The 22,716-nt window shown below is 31.2% G+C and overlaps 1 long non-coding RNA gene across 1 annotated transcript in view; it reads left to right on the forward strand.

Annotated features, from left to right (window-relative positions):
* LOC139485976 (uncharacterized) overlaps positions 1-21,792 on the forward strand; it is a 67,551-nt gene extending 45,759 nt beyond the window's left edge. Inside the window, exon 3 of the long non-coding RNA XR_011655440.1 lies at positions 21,181-21,792. This is a non-coding gene — a long non-coding RNA (uncharacterized lncRNA). The remainder of the gene's footprint in view (positions 1-21,180) is intronic.
* Positions 21,793-22,716: the final 924 nt, after the last annotated feature.

A 22,716-nucleotide genomic window follows, 5' to 3' on the forward strand; every position in this document is an offset into this window, starting at 1 on the left:
ATTGTTATTGTCTTATATTAAATACTTTATGGATGTATACACATGATATAAGCTTATTATTATACTGCATATATGAATAACACGTGACAAGAAGGTTTCATATGAAATAAAATTTAAAAAATAAAATACTCCCACCCGCCCCATTTTTAAAAAAAAATTTGGATGAAAATCTACTAATTAATTTTAGTTGGCCTAAGCTCGAATTGAATACCGGCTGATTTTGACACGTGTCTTTTTTTTTAAATGAACGTTGACCTCTAGATGTATCACTTTGTTTATTTGCTGTTGTTAGGTTGCTGTCTCAATCATTTATGCATCTATCCTCTTTTTTTCATAGGTATTATAGTTGGCAACTAGCACCAGTTGCTCTATGGTCTAGTCTGACTAGTAAGTTATAAACCATAGTCTCATTTTATATCTTGATTATTTGGAGGGCACGCAAGACAAATATCTTATATTGAGTTTGAAACAAAAAAAAAAACATTTTAGAGCCTTTTATCCGTCAACTAATCAATATAGTCAGGTTCAACAAGTTCATATTGTTTGCAAATGATTCAGTATTAGATACAGAACAAAGGTAACAAAAAAAAAGGCTGGTAACAACCGTTACCGTATAGTTTTTCTGCATGATTAGTCAAGTCAAGTTCGATGCGATAGCCGAGGACCTTGGCCTGACTACACGTACAGAAAAAACTATACAGCTGGTTGTTACCATTCCGTTTCTTTTGTTACGTTTGTTTTGTTTCTGACTTGTATGACGTTTTAATTAGAAAACAATACATTTTGCATTTAAAAGACGATGGCTTAATTAAAAAGATTTAACATAAATGTGCATACCGGTTTATGTACTACGATGTTTGTAGATATTTAATCTTAATAAATAAGGGGTTTTGCGATAACACTAGCACCGTAATATATACCCTCCACACCAAGAAATAAGTATACATACGTACAAACAAAAAACAAATGAAAATGAAAGAAGAAAGAGTAATCAGACAAACGTAAATACAACATGTATAAACATGAAATCTTACACTGACACACCCAATCCGAGTGGGATAACTATTTTACATCCCAGCTCTTGGGATGTAACACCTGTTAATGTACTGTTTTACTGTCGTACAACAGCTGTTTTATGTTGACAAATTGTATGCATTAAGAATATCTACCAGTCAATTACGGTCGATAGAAAGTCGTTCAGTGCTATACCGCAAGGTTAATGAGTCACTTTTAGTACATTTATATTAAATCGATCTTGAAATATCTATAATACTAAAATTACGAGGTCCAATTTGTCAGCCGTCATCACGTAAAAACGACGAATCAAAGAATTCAACTTTACATATAACTAATATAGTACAAAGGTGTAGATTAAAAATTACACCACTCCAGGCCCTTTTGTTTTCCACGTAATTAATATTGCCAATAATTAAGAAGTTCCGGGTCGAGTCCGATACCGATACCAATAGTATATTCACCTGTTACCGATTACCTTATCTGTACGTTCCGCATCTGACAGGCGCACCACCAAACGGTGTATTCAGGATTAATATGCTATATAGTATTACACGGGTCATAATCAGAGGGTTGACACTACTTAATTGTCAAATTGTTACCTATTGTAGTATTGTAATCAGTTAGACTTTCTAAGATAACAATACGAATACTAAAAATCTGGACTAAAATAAGGCGTATAGGTACAGTTTTCAATTTGTTAGCGGGCATGACGTAAAACAGCGAATCAAAGAATTCAATTGTCCTATCTATAATACTAAAATTACGAGGTCCAATTTGTCAGCCGTCATCACGTAAAAACGACGAATCAAAGAATTCAACTTTACATATAACTAATATAGTACAAAGGTGTAGATTAAAAATTACACCACTCCAGGCCCTTTTGTTTTCCACGTAATTAATATTGTCAATAATTAAGAAGTTCCGGGTCGAGTCCGATACCGATACCAATAGTATATTCACCTGTTACCGATTACCTTATCTGTACGTTCCGCATCTGACAGGCGCACCACCAAACATGTGTATTCAGGATTAATATGCTATATAGTATTACACGGGTCATAATCAGAGGGTTGACACTACTTAATTGTCAAATTGTTACCTATTGTAGTATTTTAATCAGTTAGACTTTCTAAGATAACAATACGAATACTAAAAATCTGGACTAAAATAAGGCGTATAGGTACAGTTTTCAATTTGTTAGCGGGCATGACGTAAAACAGCGAATCAAAGAATTCAATATTTATAACTAATATAGGACAATGCTGTTGATTAAAAAATACTCCATTCCAGGAACTTTTGTTTTCCAAATAATTAATATTATCAATAATTGATAAGTTCCAGTTCGACGGGTTCAAACAGAAAGATTTGAAAGGAGAGAAAACTGTGTATCTTATAATCAGCATGACTTTATCAGATGACAATACTAATACTAAAATAAGGCTTGCGCATAGTTATATACTTTAATTCAGTCACGGACTCGCGATATACGGGTGTGTTCTAGTGTTTATAAAACTTTCCCGTTCAACTTTCAACTTTTTTATTTTGTGTAAAATTGTTGAAATTGTGTAAATTTCACTTTTTCGGCAATTTCAGGTCCTTGATTTTCTTGCCTGCTTAAGCGGCAACACTCATCCAAAATAGATATATTTTCACTTCCTCCGTACTAGTGCGTTTTGTGTAAGGTAACCAGTAGACAAAAAATGAGAAACAAAACAATTGAGAAAATTGATTCTTTATGATATTCATTATCTCCAAAAATGAAGAGAATAATAATGGATTGAATACTAGTAGTCATACCAAAGTGTTGTCACGGAATAGAAGTTCCTTCATAATATAAGTTCCAAAAGGAAAAAATATTCTGGAATATTATTTCCACAGCAAAAAATATTACAGTAAATGTTCTTAACGGAATAGATGGTATAAAATATTTGTTCCAACAGGAATAGATATTATGACAATGTTTATAACAAAGTTTCCATTGTAGTAGTAACGTGTTGGTACAACCCTGCGAAAGTGTTACGGTCGCCAACACGATCTGGTGAGCCGTTATGGAATATCTAAGTCGCAGGTGACCTCGAAGATATACCAAATGTCCTAACCACGATCCTTTCATCCTGCCCTCTTTTACTGAATTGTGACATCACCGAATGAGACCCAACAACGAATGTGTCTTTACCATGAGCAACACGACGGGTAATACTAGGGGAGCAGGAGCCGCTTTATAGCACCGGAAATCCCTAGTATTGGACCTTGATACAACATTTTCACTACCGTAAGCGAACTTCCGGTTCGATTATAGTTATATTTGAATTGATGCTTGCAAAATCGAAAAATTTCTTCAGGATTCCAGGTTACGGAGATCCCTCGAGTTTTGTATACGGTTCGTGTTGCACAGTCTTTAGTTTTCTCTCTAGTGTTTTGTGAACGTGTTTGTTTTTCTTCGTCTTTCTTTTCTTTGCCATGCAGTGTTGAAGTTTCTTTCGACACCACTTGGTATCTTCAGCCTCTCGGGTTGTTTTTGTTAATTTGATACCGTAAGCTATCTATAAATACCATATTGCTATGTCTTTTTGAACTATTGAAAATATGATTGGAATGCCTATAGTTCTGTAAGTTTAGGACGTACGATATATTTGGTGACGTGGACTTAAGATCTTTACGGTGAGTGACTAAATTTAATTCGTTGACGTTATTAATCTGTATGCCACTGTCTTGTTTATCCTAACAGCATAATAATCAAAGTACTAAAGTACTGACATCGGATGATCGCAAGATCTTGTAGATGGTAACAAGCACTTGTCTCAGAAAAAAAAATCACATCTCTATACCTGAAAGTGAGGTTAATGAACAAAGATATATATTTTTCTGAGACAAGTTCGTACGTGAATGATGACTAAATAACAGGGAATTCGACCTCATCGTAATAATTATTACATTGTAGTGATACAAATCAGTATACTCTTCCGGGTTTGTAAACAGTACTTTTCTGCTAATTAAATTTCCTAGTTTTCAAAGATTGCATTACATTTATCATATAAATATAAGAAGATGTGTAGGATTGCCAATTAAACAACTCTCCAGAAGAGACCAAATGACACAAAAATTAACAACTATCGATCGCTACACGTCCTTCAACGGCCTTTATCGTGTTTATTTTAGAAAAACATTGAAGAATAAAACGTTAATTTACATTCAACATTGATAAGACTACGTAAGATGTAGCACTATTTAATTCCTTTATGAATACAATAGTATTGATGTTATATAAGGAGACACATGATGCATTCATGAGTTAAATCTTCTAATAAATTCTAATCAAATTAATGCATTTAAAATGCATTTTTTGGATACGTGTAATATTTAGTATAAATAGGTATTACGATATTCGTGTATCGATATATCAATATATGCAAACTATTTTATAATACCGGAACCATATGTAACTCTGAAAAAAAATACATATCGTCGCTGGGCTTCTAAAATGTTGTAAATTACAAATTTTTCAAGAAAATAAAATCTCAAAAACAGGCTTTGAAAATTTTGACAAAATGCATGCTTCCAAAATGTCGTATGTGAACTTGAACATTTTTGTAAATAGCAGTGAAATAAAAACTTTGACATTTCTGAATTATCCAAGAACTTAAATTATTTTCACAGAAATAAAGAAATGTACAATTATTTTTTCCCAAAGCCATTCTACAACGATTTTCAAGTTTTCATACAACATTTTGGAAGCAAACTTTACAAACAACTGACATTGGCAATTTTGTAATATGTCTTATTTCACACATTTTGATTGGTCTAACTGTATGCTATTTTGTAATACCAGAGATTTCCTCCCGCTCAGACCATTGGTGTCAAAAAGCATTTTTAGCCAAAAAAGTCATATACGACATTTTAGAAGCCCAGCGACGATATTACCTTTCTTCAAATGTATGTATAAAAAGATTCATTATATATTTGTCCCCATGAAATCGAAAAACTGTAACATTTCAAAATCCCTCTAAAACTCTATATCAATTTTATATATATAATGAATAGTTTGATTTTGTCTGATTAATGTACGTGGTAAACCTTGAGCCATGTTATCCCCTGAAAAATAGACAGTGTTTGTTTTTATATATTTTTTGGATTATTGAAAAATAATAACGCAATTAACACCAACGATTTTTAAATTTTGACAATAGAGGGGTTCGTATATGAATGTACCACAAAGACTTCTATATATATATAGTTTACGTCTATGGATTTTAACTTCAATTTTAATACAATTCTTTTATTGTTAGATAGTCATATAAATATCAAGATGTCAACACTTACGTAGAAGGTCTTTGTATATTTTATTAATTAAATTTCTGAAAATAACAGATTTTTTTCTTCTTTTTATTTAATTAAAATGAAAGTTTAACAAAAAAAACTGACAGATATTGGAAACATACAATAACAATTTTGATGTATCACAGTTATTTTCAAACAATTTATTTGAAAAATTATTCAATTGAGCGATTTAATTATATTAGGCTAAAACTAATACACTTTTTTTTTTTAATTAAAACTGTTCGTAACAAGAGCTAAATGAAATCGGTCAAATAAAACTTAAAAAATAAAACAACGAATATATATTTAACCTCCGTAAACAGAATTCGTTACGGTTCTAACGAGAAATCTCGTGGTTTAGGCTTCACTACGAAATGAAAAGCTAATGGCGAAAAGAGTACGGGAAGACAATAATTCAATAGCGGTATATTTCGGAAGATTTTGATTGGGTAAAGGGTTCTCTTTTACAAGGTCGTCCATTTACACTTGTTAAAAGCTAACCAAGAACATAAAATATAGTCAACTTAATTTTTTTCTAAATTTGAAGTTTTATATAATGTTTATCTATTTTACCTTATTAACTTAATACATATATTCATAATCAGTGATATGAATCATCAAAACTTTCGCAAGATTGATCATCCAGCCACTTTAAAAAGGGGGCGGGGGGTTCCAACCTCCGGAACACCATGAAACTTTCACATATTTGAGAAAAAAAAAATCGAAAAACGGGGTTCCGAATCCCGTAACCCACCCCTTCCATTGGTTCCGCCAATGAAAGAGGAAGTGTATGAGATGACTGGTTTTTAAAGAAACGTTTAATGAAAAAATACAGCAATGACTCTTGGTTCGAACGAGTGATTTTTTTTTATTTTTTTTTACATATATAGAATTTACTTCTACTAGCCTATTGTGCATACAATTACACTAAAACATTTTATATTAACACCATAGAAATAGGGGCGACAAGACAACGTTTGGAATGGGACTTGTAAATAGTCTATGCGTTAACCATATCGTCGCTGGGCTTCTAAAATGTCGTATATGACTTTTTTGGCTAAAAATACTTTTTGACACCAATGGTCTGGGCGGGAGGAAATCTTTGTTATCACAAAATAGTATACAGTTAGACCAATCAAAATGTGTGAAATAAGACATATTACAAAATTGCCAATGTCAGTTGTTTGTAAAGTTTGCTTCCAAAATGTTGTATGAAAACTTGAAAATCGTTGTAGAATGGTTTTGGGAAAAAAATAATTGTACATTTCTTTATTTCTGTAAAAATAATTTAAGTTCTTGGTCAATCCAGAAATGTCACTGCTATTTACAAAAATGTTCAAGTTCACATACGACATTTTGGAAGCATGCATTTTGCCAAAATTTTCAAAGCCTGTTTGCGAGAAATTTTTTTCTTGAAAAAATCGTAATTTACAACATTTTAGAAGCCCAGCGACGATATATGTAGCTTTGTAAAGAAGGCCCGTTGTCCGAAGCTGCCCCTCCATTTCTTAAACCACCTCTGGTACCATTTAATTGAACGTACATAATATATAGAAATAAGATGTGGCATGAGTGCAATTGAGAGAACTCTCCATCCAAGTCACAATGTGTTAAACGTAAAAAAATATAGGTCAAAGTACGGCCTTCAGCACGAAGCCTTGGCTCACACCGAACAGCAAGCTATATAGAGCCCCAAAATTACTAGTGTAAAACAATTCAAACAGGATTAAAACCGACGGTCTAATCTATATAAAAACGAGGAACGAGAAACTAGAAACACTTATGAAGCACATCAACAAACGACAACCACTAAACAACATACTCCTGACTTAGGACAGACCTAAACGAATGCAGCGGGTTTTAAAGTTTTAATAGGCAACAACTTTAACCCTAACCTGAAAGAGTAGTGTAACATTACATCATAGAAAGACACACTATAAAATATCAATTGAAATGGCTTTTTCGATCAAAAGGACATATTATCAAAAACAAGTAAACATACACTGAACAAATAAATTTGATCTATGACACAACATAAATACAATAATAATTAAAAACCAATTGTTCAGAGAACAATTGAAGGTCTTTCCATCAAAACAATGTATTTTGATATGAAAGATGTGAAACTAAGTTTAAGATGTCGTTTCAATCGTCAGATGATAGCTTCTAGTACGCTGATTCCAAAAATATTTGGTTCCATACATTTTTTTTAAATAAGGGAGATAATTTGTTACTTCCGGTTTGAAAAATGTTACTTACGATTATATATGAATATTTACTTGACACTGATTCCAAAAATATCTGGTTCTATATACTTTTATATTAATAAAGTACAAAAAATAGCTACTTCCTGTTTACAAAAGGTCACTGCCGGTTGTTTCTTTCAAGGTTAAATGGTTTCATACCTTTTTCCAAAAGTTTCATAGCTTTATCATGTATACATATAAAATAAAAGCAAAGGTTAAAATCTAGGACGTCAAATTAAGCTATGACCTTGAGATCAGTTTCAAGGTCATGAACTAAGGACCTCAAATCAAAAGACCATAGGTCTTAATTATATTTGGTTAATGAATTATATCACCAAACGCGTATTTTTAAATACAAGAGGGGAGAAAACTCCCTTTTACGTTCAACGTGCCCTTGCAATAAAAATGTATGTGTTACGACATGTCGCAACTAACAATTTAGTAAAAATAATTTGTTGATATCTTTTACGGTCTTTGGATATAAGTGAAAATAAGCCAAATTCAAATATTAGAATATGACCTTGACCTTTGACCTTGACCTAATTTTCATTTTTTTTGGACCAAGGACCTCAAATCAAAAGATCCTAGGTCTCTATCACTTATGGTTTATAAGATAGAAATGCATATCACTTATATCAGATGCATAAGGGGAAATAACTCTCATATGGAGCGGTCATATTGCTTCGGTCAAAATAGGACAAATCATGCAAAGGATATAACGAGCAATTTTATAAAATAAATTTGTCGTTATCTTTTACGGTTGCGAAGGAGTTGTGAGCACAAGGAAAACAGTGTTTGGGGAGATAACTCCTACAAAGAAAAGTATTCGGTTACGCAGGGTAAATTTCAAAAGCGCATAAACTGTTCGATATCATATACCAAATATCAAAGCGACATATTGCGAAACAAATGTTTATCGCAAGAACAAAATTAGGCGGAAGAAAAAAAAAAAAAAAAAAAAATAATCAGAAGAAAAACTATAGATCTTTCCACAGAAAAGTGGAAAGACCTAATAAGAAAGGCCTTTTTTATTTTTTTATCTTCATCTTATATTCATTTTTTTTTTTAATTTTGCCATTATGTGGAACGCCTTTAATTTGAACTTTACGTTTTGATACTCCGATATGCCTTTTAGTTTGGTAAACTACTGACCTTGCGAGAGCCTCGTGGGTAGTCAAGGTCACCAAACACCCACTAGCAGTAGTTATTTGATAATCGATGCATAAGTTACGATTATCGTTGATGCATTCACATTATACCTTTAAAGAACTTGTTCTTTCGAATTTTATCTATTTTTTACAGTTCATAGAGAAAAAGACCATGAAATTACAATTTGACTTTATTATGTAATCCCTTTATCGGAAGTCTTAATTCTTCTTTTTTTTTTAACATAAAAGAACTGAGTGCATTCAATAAAATCAAAGATGAACTAGATCTTATATTCATGATATTATGTAGAATTATATTCATTTTGTGGGTTTAAGAATAGAATCAGCCGGTACATTCCGAAAATAGTTCCTGAATATAATTATTCTGTAAGATTGAATATTGATCAATATCATTATTCTGTTGTGAAAAGCGCAAGATAATATATATATATTAGACAAATTATATATAAATATATATATGTCGTGTACAATTGCAATTTTGTACATTTTATTACATGACTGTATAGAAATATTGTACATTTTATAACTTGCACAATGCAAAAATACAATTTATAACATGTACAAAAGTATCTCAGCATGGATAAAATACTGCATTTTCTTTCTTTATAGAAACGAGTTTTGTTTACTTGTTGCTACAAGACAGAGACACGTGACACCTAGAGTTGTACAAAACTTGCATTCTTCTACATTTACAACTACCAGACTACCAGACTTACAGTTGCAATTCTTACATTGACAATGCACAAAACCTTGCTCTCCACTCAATGATATCTTACGAACTATCTCTCCCACATGCATATCACTCATTTGGGACTTCTGACGCATCTAAAGACAGGGTGGTCTATACAGAGTAAATCTTCCTCGACATATCAAGGATTTCATATCTATATCATCGTTAAAACTGAGGTCTAAAATGTTGCTGCTAAAATATATTGTAGTATTTTGTTTTATTAGTTCATAGATATGTAGTTTTACTTTGAAGGTAAATGTTAATATCACAAGGGGATCTCTAACGTTATTAAAACGGAGGTTTAAGATATTTATGCTATAATATACAAAACATTTTGTTTTATTATTTCACAGATATGCAGTTTTCGTTTCAAGGTAAATGCTACACAACAATCCAGTGGGAAATCTAATGAAAACGAATAGAAGAAAATTACCTCTTCCTATGATAGAGTCTAAAAAATCAGTAATAAACTATGCCGGTGACGACACTGATCAAAAGTTATTTAAATTATAACAATTGTACATTTTAAAGAAATTATTTGTTAAAAATAAAATTGCAAATACACAATGATTTATGTTCAGTATTTATCGAGATAAATTGCATTAGAAGCTTGTGAAACTGGAATCTAAAAATGCCAATTTTTGCTGCATATTGATAAAACAAATGAAAAAAAATCACGTACATACAATATCTAAAGATCTTTTGGGTCAACAATTTTTGGAGTGTTCCACAAAGTCCTGAGCATGTTACAATTTTCCAACATATACTTATTTTTAACATTCTAAGCTCGAGTAAACCGGTCTACTTTTGTGACATGACATTTCAATATAGAAGAATTAGCTTTTCGTGAATATAACGATATAAAAGTCGGTACTGGTTAAAAAATTAAACAGAAATATTCTTATAAAAAAGGCATCTTTTTACTATATTTTATACAATTTAAAAAAAAGGGCGTCTCGATTTTTGTACATGTATTTTCCTCTTGATCTATTCACATTCAATGTTTGCATGGGGACACGGTCCGTTTTAATTTGCTTAGTAGCTTAATTTCAAAAATGCCAATCTTTGCTGCCTACCAATCGATTTCTATGGATTTCCCCCCTTAATTTCTCCGATCTAGCTGCATATATATATACGGACAATTAGCATGTCCCAGAGAGGTATACAGCCAGTAAAAAAAAAAATTGTTGGAACTCCAGGAGTTAATTTGCATAGCAACATTTTAAATCAAATGAATTTTAAAAACTCAGAAAGCATTAATGACGTTACGCACGGTGTTCGGTTTAGTAATGGTAACGTTATTCGACAACGTTTTTCTATTATTTCAACCTACTTCTGTACAAAACGTCAAAGCGTTGCACCTTTTTTAAAAACAGCTGGCATTTTGATGTTTAACTATTTATAAAAAAAAATGGGCTATTAACACGACTGATTATATCAGATCATAATCTTAACTTATTGAAATTATATATTTCAAATATTTGTCACTGCCCAAGCATGTTAATTTTGCAAAACGCATATCCTCTATGGTGCTTAGGATTCCGGCGTCATCACATGTATCTAAATCTAGGCATATAAATCGCTTAGAAACAGCCATTACCAAAGCTGTTTTATGCTTCAAGCCGAGTATATATAAATAAATGTTATCAACCCGCCTTCAACTGTAGTTTGCCAAGTGTTGCTTTCAAACTACGATTCGCGAATAATTTCAAGGACTTTTTATCCGTACTATCAGCATCTCAAATATGTGTCTTTACAAGGAAAAACAATCCTCGTTCGGGTCAATGACAACAACAGCTACTATATAACCTCTGTTTGCTTGATCTGTAATGTTAATTTCATCCTCAGATTTGGGAATGGAAACGGCAGTTTGTAATCATTGATTTTATTTAAAATTGAAAAGTGATTTACATTCCTTGAAATATTTTTCACATGCGTCTGTTTGTCGGATGCGTGGAAATGACTATTAGTGTATATGTTCCGGACCATATCAGTATTTAGACCATACGCGTATGGTCAAGACCATCTGCATTTACATGTACTCCTATAGTCCGTCCATACGCGTATGGTCTAGGTCTAGGTTATTACCACGATCAACATTAAAAATGGGTAACCAAAATTAAAAGTTTCTATTTAGGAAAATACTTCTATACAAATTAAGACTTAAAATTCAAGTAGGTAGCCAGGATATATTCTACAATGAAATCCTTAATATGTCGAGAATAAATTCCTCTGCAAACTATAATCTGTTTTCAAAGGAGAGGTTATAAATTTTGAAAACGAGTGTTAAGCAGTCAGAGGCGTAGCCTCCCATGAGGCAATGAATGAGGCAACTGCCTCCCTAAATATTTGACCAGTAAAAATATTAGAAAGCATAAATGTACAATTTGTATTTCGTAGCATTATGGTTACAGATATTCGACTTCTCTAACTTTCATTCTAAACGTAAGACATCCTGAAAAACTAAGTTTAACTTTTTTTAATAAAAGAGTCAACGTCAGTACAAATATACTGTTATCAAGGGCCATTTTCATAATAAATACCACTTTAACAGGAATTTCTTTAAAACTAAAGTCATAAAGATGCCGCTTTTCATTGAAACAAATTTGTAACGTTTGGTCGACAGGGTGTATAAAACAGAAATCATACAGAGGCTTTTAGAAAATGCGTTGAAATTAGTTGTATTTTCCTTTAACCTCAATTTCCTCTATATACAAACGGTTATCTTACTGAATAAATAAAGTGTGATGACTGTTGATCACATCTATCTCTTTGAACTTGAAATGATTGATACCAAATATACAGTTAGGCCCGTGTTTTATTTGAAAAAGAAAAAGTTTAGAACTGGCTTATGACTGAATATGAATGAACATGTCGGATATAGAATAGGAACTTAAGTTGGACAAATAAAGGGATATTTGGGTAGAACCCAGGTTCAATTTAAATGCAACGTTAGAAGTGTCTGAAGTTTCAATGTGTGATATGAGTGTGATATAAATAGTGCGTAAGATATCATTGAGCTGAGGGCAAGGTTTTGTGCATTGTCAATGTAAGAAAGGCAATTATAAATCTAGTAGATGTAAATGTGGAAGAATGATTTGTGCAACTCTTGGTGTCACACGTCTCTGTCTTGTAGCAACAAGTAAACATAACTTGTTTCTATAAAGTATAAAAATGTAAAATATTTCTGCACATGTTATAACATGTACAAAATCGCAACTTGTGCACGAAATATATATGTATATAGTTGATTTTTTTTAAATATCCCGACGATGTGACCGTGTCCTCGACCCATATAAAGAATCGAATATTTGTTTTCTATTTTCTCTTTTTAAATCAGCGCTCTAAACAGAATTTTAATGTGCTAGCTCAAACGGTAACAATCTACAGGAAGACGCGTCGCCCCATGTCATAAAATAATCTAACATTGAAACTTACAATTTAAAGGAGGACGTAACGCCCAACCACCCCCTCCCCTTGGACATACAATCCCAACACCGAACACACCTTTTCTTGATATAGTCCAAAATGTAATTTGTTATTCGGAGAATATGAAGTGTTATGATTGACCAGACAAGAGATCGAAATCGCATCTTTTTGCACCATAGCCTATCAGGTTACTGTAAGCTCAATAAAACAACGGCGTAGATATGTTTCGAACTAACAGCCATGTAGTAACTGATCCGATGTAACTAATTGTATTCATAGAAATAGAAAGTTCACAATTTGAAAGTTGAAACAATCTCTTTTATCGTAGAGTTTTGTTCTCAATCGCCCCTCATTGTAAGATATGAGACAGACTTAATTGCATCTATTGTATCCTTTATATCAAGTTCAATGGAATAGATGCGTTCAACACAGTCACCAAACTTTGTATTATTTAGTGTGATTTAAAATCTGTTCCATAGTCGAATAGCTAAAATTGTACAAAGTAAAGTAATTGATTGATGGTCGTTCAATTTTCGTTTAGTGGCAAATATCTCATGCATGTTTAAGATGAAAACCAATGAAAAAATATATGAGTACGCGATGTAACGTGGCCAGTTCTTTCGAAATTAAGGACGTGATGTGTAGACTGGAAAAAATGCATCTTGGAAAAGGACAGAAACTTGACCTTGCAAATGTTCAACTACGGAGCAAACAACAAGTTGTTGCTAGAATTATTCAATGTGACGAAAGCGTGACACGCTCCCAACATAAGGCATCGGAGATGACTTTCCTATTCCGACCGTACGTGGCTACCTATAGAGTCTACTTATACGTAACTTACCGCACGACCGGACTGACGCTCCTCTTTATCATAGGTTTTACTGTTTGCTGGAATAGGACCAGCTGACCATATTTCTATATCATGTTTGCGCCTGTCCCAAGTCAGGAGCCTCTGGCCTTTGTTAGTCTTGTATGTTTTTTTTATTTTAGTTCATTTATATGTTTTTGAGTTTAGTGTGACGTCCATTTTCACTGAACTAGTACACATTTGTATTTTGGGGCCAGATGAAGATCGCCTCCGGGTGCGGGATTTTCTCGTTGTGTTAAAGACCCATTGTGACCTTCGGCTGTTTCTGATCTTTGGTCGGATTGTTGTCTCTTTGTCATATTCCCCGTTTCCATTCTTAATTTTATTATACTTAGTGCTAAGAGCTAAGAGTGAAAAGTCATCAAAATTAAACCAATCAAATATGCAAATCGTACTACTCCAGAAAAGTTCTTTGAATCCTTTGAATGGTATGTCTACCAGATTTCAACATACATCATTCATAAGATAAACACATATGTCGCAAATACCCTGTTTTCTTAAAACAGTAAGCAGAGCACGAGTTATAGTGATGGAATCTGTTTCTCTAATGATTTTTATCCTTCTTTTTCAAAGATTTGCAGAAAATTGTGTTCTTTATATATGACGTCATCAGGCACGGTCACCTTTTTCATGACGTGACAATAGAAATTTCAGAAGAAACCAAGAAAATTTGACGTCATAATTAAATTTCGACCAATCGTTTTCCGAGAACAGACATTTCATTAGTGAGGAGAAATATTTTTCTCACACCGATCAAGAAATGTGAAAATGATAGTACAAAAATTAGAGAAAAATAAATATTTACAATTTCTGAAATAAATAATCAAATTCTTAAATGGATAAACAAACAAGTAAAAAATATTACCGACAATTATTGTAATAGCTTACCATTTAGAGATAGAAATAATACATGTACTTCCGAATTGATTTAAATAAACTCAATTAATGTCAACGAAAATGATAGCTATCTTATTCCATGGTTCTTACTTAAAAGCTTTGGTCTGCAGTAGAACTGTTTTGATAATGAACTTATATTCAATTGTAAGACCTAGTCAATTTCAAAGTCGACGTTGTATAGGAAATGCTTACAGATCAATAACTGCCTATAAATTTGATACCTTTTTTATAACCAATCAAATTTGATTTTGACATTAAATTTGTTCGAAAAATTATAAAAAATAAGATAAAGATAAGGATAAAAAAAAATTAATGTTATTAGAAGAAAATAAATTTATAAACATTTTACCAAAAAAATGTTAATATAAGTATCAAAAACAATTAAAATTTTTGACTTGAATCAAACTTCTGACGTATTTTACATATTTACTGAAATACTTTAGGATACATTTCATTTAATTCTCTACATATTGTTATAAATTAACAAATGTAGATTTTGTCTAAATCATTACTTAAATAAACTTTTTACATGGAATACATTTGATAATAACCTAGTATTTACACTAAATAAAATTAAATGGAAATACCAACAAAAAACATGTTGGAAATGGATTTTTGGTGATTTAATTAGTTTGGAAAACAACATGTACGTTCAGAAAGCACTTCTAAGGTACTTAAATTTAATTATTCTATTTTAAGTACTTCTATTTAAGCAATAGACTATAGCTTTGAACGTTTGCCTTATGTTTGAAGTTTGACTGGAATTATAGGATATTAAAAAGTCAATATAGAAAATGCATATATCATGTATATATACAGAGGGTCTGGATAGGGGATTATTCAATCTTTTATTCTTTTATTTTCAGACCATTTTTCTGTATTCTTTATTTATTTTGCCCTTTTTTCTCTGTTCTTTATATTTCAGCACCCCATTTTGCTCTGTTCAATATTTTTACGCATATTTTACATATTTTTTATTGTTCTGCATTTTTTGTCCATTATTCTTTATTATGTAAACCAAATCAAGACCATCATGCCAGTATTTATATGTATGTATTGTTCAATAAGTGTATTATTTGTATAATAGGAGAAAGATTTGTAAAAGCAAGTTAACTTGTTTCGGAATCCTTAATATTTATTTCAATTGTATCATATCGTTTTGTGATGATTTATCTGAATAAATATTGTTTAAACTCAAATGTGGTGAAGACTGAAGAACCTGCCTGTCGAGTTATTTAAAAGTGTGCACTACATTTTTAGGTTATTTCGAATAGACAGAAAAAATATTAGATTCATGCCTTATAATTCAATTTTAAATTAGGAGATTTTTTGTGGTTGTTGTTGGTAGCTGTTGGCCTTATTTGTTTTTCGTTTGTTGTGTAGCAAAAATCCGTTTTTCTTTTAAATGATTTCACAATTTTGTCATTACTGGAGAGCGAAAAATTGTTATATGTAAGTTATGTATTTGAGACACAAATACGAATTGGTGATGATGATGATTGGTGTCTGTTTAACGCCAAGCGGCAAATTAAATGCAAATTCAGTACGATAGCATGTTAATGTAAAACGAATATTAACACTGCTTTTCACAAGGTAACAATGCACAAAAAGATACTATGCTGTATCCTGTCTTTGGTATTACTCCATAATGTCGCTTGCTTAGCGGAGAAGTAGCAAATACCAATATTAAAGTCTTTAATTTAATCCGGTTGGGGTTCGAACCCAGGACCTTCTGGCATCGAGGCGAACACCCTTCAACGAGACCACCGAGGCGATTATATATATGACTTGGAGATGAACAACTAGCAGTGTTATTCTTTGAGATGAAGAATATCCATTCTTTTTTGTCAAATATTTGTACGGATTTTGTGTCGTGACCTAATACATCATATCCCATCTTTGTCGCCACGTCATTATCTAACAAACGAATGATTCTAGTGTACATGAAAATGTTGTTAAAAAAAATGTCCTGCAACTACAATGTAAAGGGAGAGAAGCCATGCAAATAGGGAAAATCTGATGCCGTTTGATTTTTGTCTGTTGCATCCAACACTTGAACGTGTGATTCAAAAAGGAAGATCCTCGGATTTTAAAAACGTGAACTTTAAATTTACTTAACATTATCACTAAATTTGTAAAAGAATTTTCAAAAATCTGTTGCAAAATTTTCTATTGGTGTCATAGAATATACAGGCTCCCTTGAAATGATAACCTTACAAAAGTAAGTTCTGATTGGTTCCCTATTGGTTGGCGTTGCTAATATAAAAGTAAGAAGATGTGGTATAACTGCCAATGATACCACTCATGTCAATTTAAAGTATAAATATACATATGGGCTGCTTTTTGCTCTTGTGTCTGGTTGCTGTCTCTTTGACACTTTCCCAGTTTCCATTCTCAATTTTATAAGGTGTACTTTAGGTGGCATAAAGTTGAGGATATCAATGAACTTCTACCTGAAATTATTTATAATTCACTAGAGAGAGCATATACAAATATTTCAGAAATAACGGTATCGCTTCCTAGTCTAACCATATATAGAGATGTATTGCATATGTAAGGAGAGAGTCTTTGTATGGGTTGTAGTATTAAACATGTGTTCTACCCTACTGCTTGATTACTTCAATAAAATATTATTTATTATAACTAAATCATCTGTTTTCGTTAGCATGTTTAGTTGTTGAATATAACATGTATAAATGAAACGTAAAAATTATTCAGTCATGATTTATTTAATTCGAAAAAAATTCAGCACTTAGCGTAAATGAAATAGAGAATTAAACACACAATTGTAGCAATATTTAACCTATAATTATCAATAGTTATGTCTCATCCAAATACACTTAAGTGTATTCTTCCGTTTGTCACGTGAAAAGTTCATTGTACTTAATTTCTTGACAAAAAAATTAATGTAGTTTATATTAATAAAGCTTTTGATCGTGTTTACATTTTTGTTTTTGACTGGAGAATCGTACATTAAGTGATAATAAATAAAGGGTTTGCTCGTTTTTATTTGGTCTTTGGTAGAGAGTTGTCTAGTTGTCAATCATACCACATCTTCTTATTTTTCATAAGAACAGAAAAAATGCAAGTAATTATACTTTTGATAATTGTGTATATATTGCTATTATATCTCAAGATTGTGTCCAATATTTTTTGCGGTTTTATTATACATTTACTTAAATTCAAAAACTTAAATCTATGCCTAAGACAGGGTAGAAAAAACCTAAGCGCTTTCACTAATACAAAAAGGTAATGCGCGCTCACAATGCTAAGTAAAGATAAATAAACATATTATCTTGCACATTTTCAATATCTTTATAGAAAGAAAAAAAATCAGAAAATACTTATTATTTGGCTTTTTAACTGTTTTTCGAATTCTTTTTGTGGACCAAACAGGACTCTTTTTGCGAGTTGGGTGTAAATCGACAGACATTGCACACACAAATAATGTTTACTAAAAAGCATACACAATGAGAAGTAGGCATGTTGTTCAATGGTTGTCGTTTGTTGGTGTGGTTCATAAGTGTATCTCGTTTCTCGTTTTTTATGTAGAGTAGACCGTTGTTTTTCCTGTTTTAATTGTTTTACACAGTCTAGTCATTTTGGGGCCCTTTATAACTTGCTGTTCGTTGTGAGCCAATGCTCCGTGTTAAAGGCTGTACTTTGACATATAATGGTTAATTTTACAAATTGTGACTTGGATGGGGAATTTTCATTGGTACTCAAACCATTCCTTCTTATATCTATGTACAAGATTTAGATTTTTCTAATCTGACTTACAAGCGTCTAACTTAAGAAATATAAAATTCTGGCACCGAATGGCACATTCATTGTGTGCAGGCATGGGGTAATGCAAATTTGTAATTGTAATGCAAGGTAATGCACTACATTTTTCTAAGTAATTGCATGTACTGTGAAATGCATCAATTTTTGCATTACATGTAATTGTAATTTAATTAATGCACTACTTTAGCAAGAAGTTATGTAATTTCATGAATTACATTACATTACATGGCATTACTTCTTCACATACATGTACTTTATATCTTTAACAGATTGTTGGATATTCAAACTGAAACTGAATTTTAGATTTCTTGATTAACTAAGAACATGATCATTTGAATATTGATTTTCTATTTATTTTTCAAACTTTACATAAATCACTAGCTGGAATAACACAATACTGTATATCAGATTGAGTATTATTTTTATTTCATTTTAATTCATACATTTTCCAGCATAAAAAAAAAATATTTGAAAAGCAACACTTGACAGTAAAAGTGTTCCATTGTTGTTAAAAGATCAATGAATACCTTGTCCTGATTAAGGTAGTTCAGGGGGTATAGAAAACAAATGACAGAATTTTCTTATACTTTGCCAAAATGAAGATTTTACTATGCTTTTTTTTTTTTTAAATTATAAAAAGTATGGGTCATCGCGCTATTTTTCAAGGTACGAGTCGTTCAAAATTGCCAAAATTTGCTTAGATTGTTCATGAAAAAACACATTTTTGTGCATAAAAAGAAATCTATAAGACAGAATGTTGGTTTTATAATATATTTTAAGAAAATAAAAAGAAAAAATGGTGTCACCGTAGTTGTTTTCTTGCTACAAGTAAAAAATGAAAATTTCCCTATATGTCCAGTATAAATTTTGTACTAAAAGAGTTATGGCTTATTTGAAAAATTAATTATAAAAGTAAAAGTATTTGGTATGTGTTAAAACATTTTCGATAATGCAATGGATAACTAAGTTTTCTTTATATAAATAAACAGTGTAAACAATAAATTGCAAATCTGTCTTAAAATTTGCAGATTTGGGCAAAGAACTAGACCGATGTTTTACTGTGATTGTACAATTCAAGATGGCGGTATACCCCTGAACCACCTTAAACAAAAGATAATTGAACAATTTCATAAAACACTAATTAGTTTGTTTTATAATTAATCTTTTCACCACTTTGACACTTAGTCTGCATAGATTAAGCTCTACGTTTTTATTATATAATTAGGAAAGAAATTCTCAGTAAGTATTTAGATTGAAATAAAATATATATATATATTTATAATACATGTAGTAAAGTTAACATTAAGTTAAAATAAGTATTAAACTTTTTCACTAAAATTTCTTTTTAGAGAAAAACACAGAGATGAATTATACCTTAAAAATTAAAGCTAAAGATAGAAGAGCAATTAAATTTGATAGGTTTTGTGAAACATTAGGGTAGTCAGAAATATTTTAATAAAATCATTTGAAAGTGTTCAGGTCTGATAGAATGTGCATGAAGGATAAAATCTTTCGAAGTTCTTATAATGTAAAAATGTAATATTCGTATTGAATAGACCTTTTTACATGTCTACTTAATTCAATACATATGCTAGAATCTTTTGTGACTTCATATTGTTATTCAAAATGTTTGATTTTTCTTTTCACTTGATAAAAAAATTTACAAAATGTAATGTGTAATTCAATGCATTACTTTGCAAACGTAAGTGTAATATAATGCATTACTTTGATAAATGCATGTAATTGTAATTGTAATTTAATGCTAGTTTTTTTCAAAGTAATTGTAATATAATGCATAACTTTGCAATGTAATTCGCCCCATGCCTGATTGTTTGCTTTTTTTAAAAACAAAATCCACTGAATTTTTTTCAGGAATGGAGTGTTTTCATTGTACAGACGCCGTACTGAACAGTTCTTCTATCCCATCTACAGTAAAATTCTTCCTGTCTACATTTGAATCGACTTACAGAACACCAGAATGTGAAAATGCACAAACTGCTCAGATGTAACATTGAATACGTGCATGGACGCTCCTGGTCCGGGACAAGTCAATAGATGTGGAAGACTCGTAGGAACACTGAGGGTCTCAATAGACCCTCCATTGATCGATAAAATAGGTAATTAGTTAAGAATCTTAATAAATTGCAGAACAAAATTCTCTTGTGATTATATGACTTATGGGTAGATGATGATACTGTATTGAAAATAGTCACAATGCAAACTTGGAAAATAAACGAGTGCGTAGAAGTGAATAACTACAATACTTTTAAACTTATAAGCCTCCTTGTATCTCAATCCATACATTATCAGTCTGTTCCAATCAGTGAACCCAAAAATTTCAAGAACGAAACTTTATTTTTCATATCTTTAAAATATTTTTTAGTGTATTTTCTTGTTTATGTTTCAAATTGCTGCTCGTTGTATATTGTATATTACTAAACTAAGTTGGTTTGGAATATACACTAGCTTTCTGTATGCTTGAACATTGATTTGTCTTTATAGACGGCCATGTCTTGCATTTCTATTTTTTAGTTTTAATCATTACTTGTACATACTTTCAATTTACAATTATACTAAGTCTGCTGAATTCTTTTTTATGAACCAAAGTTGCCTAACCGTACTTTTGCTTTATGTCCCTCGAACCATTACGAAAATTCAGGACACATATTTTTTATTCGTATATATTGACAATCTTCATTCAATATTTAAATTATATTGTAGAATTGCCTATCCATTTTCACGTCAGAGGATGTCTCCTAGTAGAGCAGTCATTAGGAGGAGGATGTTGCTATAGAGATAAATGAATCATTAATCAGCAGAGAGGGGTTTTATCTAACGTTTTGAAAGGAATAGCTTTCTTGCAACTCAGAGAATTCAACGGTGTGCTCTGTATACATGGACCAAGTAACTTAGATGCATGGGGAACCAATGGGACAATCAGATATGTTTTTTCCTGGGCGACTTTATTTCTTTGTGCTATTGTTTCAATGGTTCTTCCTAACAAAACATATTAAAAATAAAGTATTTGTATATTAAAATGCCACTAATAACAAGTGCTTCTCATGTTTTGAAAAATTTTGATTGGAAAATTACTTCATTCCTTTCACTTGCGTTTACGGAACGTATGATACCGTTGTCCGTTCGTCGGTCGTCAACATGTCGGACAATAACTCAAAAAGAATCTAACCAATTTTTATGAAACTTTTGTGAATTGTTTATTATATTTAATAATGTAAGCTCCTTTTAGATTTAAAAAAAATCAGATTGTACATGTCGGAGTTATGGGATTTAATTCATAAATAAGAGGGAATTTGCCAGTTTTCGGACAATAACCAGCTGATAACTCAAAAAAGCTTACGAATAACTGCAGAATTCTTAACATTAAGAACTTAAATATCAAGAACAAGATACATTGTTGGCTTCTCTCCCTTTTCCTGTAAATGTACATTAATTTTATGAATATAATATTTATTTTTCCATTTGTCTTTCAGGACAAAGAAAGACAAATATTTTTTAAATTCCTACATGTATAAATGAAGCGTAATTTATTTATGGAGATAAGAAGTGAACTGAAGTATTTTAAGCCTCTAACATAAAAGAAATCTCTTAAACAATAAAAAATACATGTACGTAAACGTGGGATTAGTGCATGTAGTATGAATATTTGAAACTACATGTCAACAAAATAAAAACAGTGACATAACTTTTAACACATCAAAATATTCAACATAAAGGTGAACTATTTATCTATACCGTCATTGTCGTATTTTAAGGACCAAACATAAAATAAATGTGTATTAGACAAAAATATGTAAAAATAAGACTGTGTACATAATTTAACCCCACAACTGTTGATTGGAATAAAAATACGTTACTTAATAAAATAATAAAATATTTCTTAATTGTGTACTATTTTGTTTATTTTTTATTTTATTTTTATTTAATTTTTTTTTTTTTTGGGGAGGGGGGTCTTATACAACGCATCCCCTTTTATAATTATATCATTTATATATATGTGTTCAATGAGAAAGAAGCTCATGTGTCATTTAATGTTAGATCATAATAAAATCGACCTGTTTGAAGTTTTCGTTAACTAGTATAGTGTGAATTCTAATATTTGAGGTTAAAACTTATGTACCTTCAAAAATATAAGAGGATGAAAGTTGAATGCTAAAAACACACAGTTTAAACTACGCTACAACATATCTTAAATCCTTTTAAATTCCGGAACTTCGTCAGTAGTTATAATATTAAGTT

The sequence above is a fragment of the Mytilus edulis genome, chromosome 8 (genome assembly GCF_963676685.1).
Source record: "Mytilus edulis chromosome 8, xbMytEdul2.2, whole genome shotgun sequence".
Taxonomy (NCBI): Eukaryota; Metazoa; Mollusca; class Bivalvia; order Mytilida; family Mytilidae; genus Mytilus; species Mytilus edulis.